The sequence below is a fragment of the Ovis aries genome, chromosome 10 (genome assembly GCF_016772045.2).
Source record: "Ovis aries strain OAR_USU_Benz2616 breed Rambouillet chromosome 10, ARS-UI_Ramb_v3.0, whole genome shotgun sequence".
In the NCBI taxonomy this organism is placed as follows: Eukaryota; Metazoa; Chordata; class Mammalia; order Artiodactyla; family Bovidae; genus Ovis; species Ovis aries.
The window spans coordinates 68,007,819-68,009,857 of NC_056063.1; positions in this window are offsets into that span (position 1 = coordinate 68,007,819).

A 2,039-nucleotide genomic window follows, 5' to 3' on the forward strand; every position below is an offset into this window, starting at 1 on the left:
ATGATATGTCCAACCCCTTGTAGGACTTTAATATCTATCTCCAAGTACCACAGGTATTTCAAACTCTTCATGTACAAAGGTAAATTGGCAATTTCTCCTTCTCAGACCAGTTCCTAGTCCTAAATTTCTATTTTCTTCAAAAATGCCAAATTCTTTCTGCTATCCAAACTCAGAATCATATCCTCTTATTTCTTTCCTCACAATCAGTCACAAAGTCGCACAGAGATTTTCTTGACATTGCAGCCTTGTTGGCTCTCTTTTTCCCTATTTCTAGGACCACCTTTCTCTTATAGGTTCTTAGCTGAGCTATTTAATGAACTTCTGATTTTTTTAAATTTATTTTTTATTGAAGGATAACTGCTTTACAGAACTTCATTGTTTTCTGTCAAACTTCAACATGAATCAGCCATCAGTCCAGTTCAGTTCAGTCGCTCAGTCTTGTCCGACTCTTTGCGACCCCATGAATCGCAGTACGCCAGGCCTCCCTGTCCATCACCAACTCCTGGAGTTCACTCAGACTCACGTCCATCGATTCAGTGATGCCATCCAGCCATCTCATCCTCTGTCGTCCCCTTCTCCTCCTGCCCCCAATCCCTCCCAGCATCAGAGTCTTTTCTAATGAGTCAACTTTTTACATGAGGTGGCCAAAGTACTGGAATTTCAGCTTTAGCATCATTCCTTCCAAAGAAATCCCAGGGCTGATCTCCTTCAGAATGGACTGCTTGGATCTCCTTGCAATTCAAGGTACAGCCATAGTTATACATATATCCCCTCCCTTTTGAACTTCCCTCCCATTTCCCTCCCCATCTGATTTATTTTCTTTAACATTTAGTTTCTTTCTTCTGTAATGAAAACAGTACATGGTCATAGGACTAAACCTCTACTTGTGATTTACTTACTTTTTGAAAAAATGTAAATGACTTCCCTTGTTGATGAATATAGTGCACACTCTCTTACTGGATATTTGGTGATGTTTGAATGGGTTCTCAATTCCCATTCTTTTTTCTTTAATTGGAGTGTAGCTGCTTTACAATATTGTGTTAGCTTCTGCTGTACTACAAAGTAAATCAGCTATATATATGTGCATATATCCCCTCGCTCTTGAGCCTCCCTCTCACCTCCCTTCTCCCCTGCCCCTATCTCACCCATCTAGGTCATCACAGAGCACGGCGGAGTTAAGCTTTCTGAGTTTCCACAGCGGCTTCCCACTAGCTATCTATTTTACACATGGCAGTATATATATGTCAATTGCAATATCTCCCAATTCTCCCTCTCTTTCCCCACCCCGTGTCTACATGTCTGTTCTCTACGTTTTTAGCCTTCTCCCACTCTACTAGTCTACCTTCATTAAAATCCACCTGGGTTACTCACAAATCTTTGCACATATGTTTCATTTTTTAATCCCCATGCCTTTGCACGTATGGATTTTCCATCTGGCATAATTTCTCCCATTTCCGTTAGTTGAAATACTACCCATATCTCATTTTAAATGGGGCTTTCTTCATAAAGCTGTCTTCATTCTCTGATGAAAAAAGATCTTTCTCAACACAAAATTTTCATAGACATTTACACCAGTGCCTTCTACCTAGAGTATAAGTATGCCTTATCTTCCCTACTAGCTTACAACACTCTGAAGGGAGGCACCCAGTCTTATTTTTCTATCACCCTACAAACATGGTTACAATATACATGATCAATAAATGGACTGTTTAAATAAAACACAAAGGGTAAGAGAGGCCAGAAAGGTCTGTGAAAATATGTGATCAATACAAAGACAAGAGCTACTGATATAACAGCAATAAATCATATGATCCCTCTAATATATTACCAGCATGGCTCTAGGCACTGGTAAACACATTTTACCATAATTTGAAGTGATTTGAGTATGGTAGTCTAGATGTTGTCTTATTTTTCTTGTGGGTCTGATTTTTTTTTGTTTTTTTGAGGAAATGCCAGCCATGCTGTTTGGTTAATAAAATTACAGGTGGCATTAGGTTCGCCCTTCCTTTCAAATTTTTCCACCGATAATTTCCATTAAA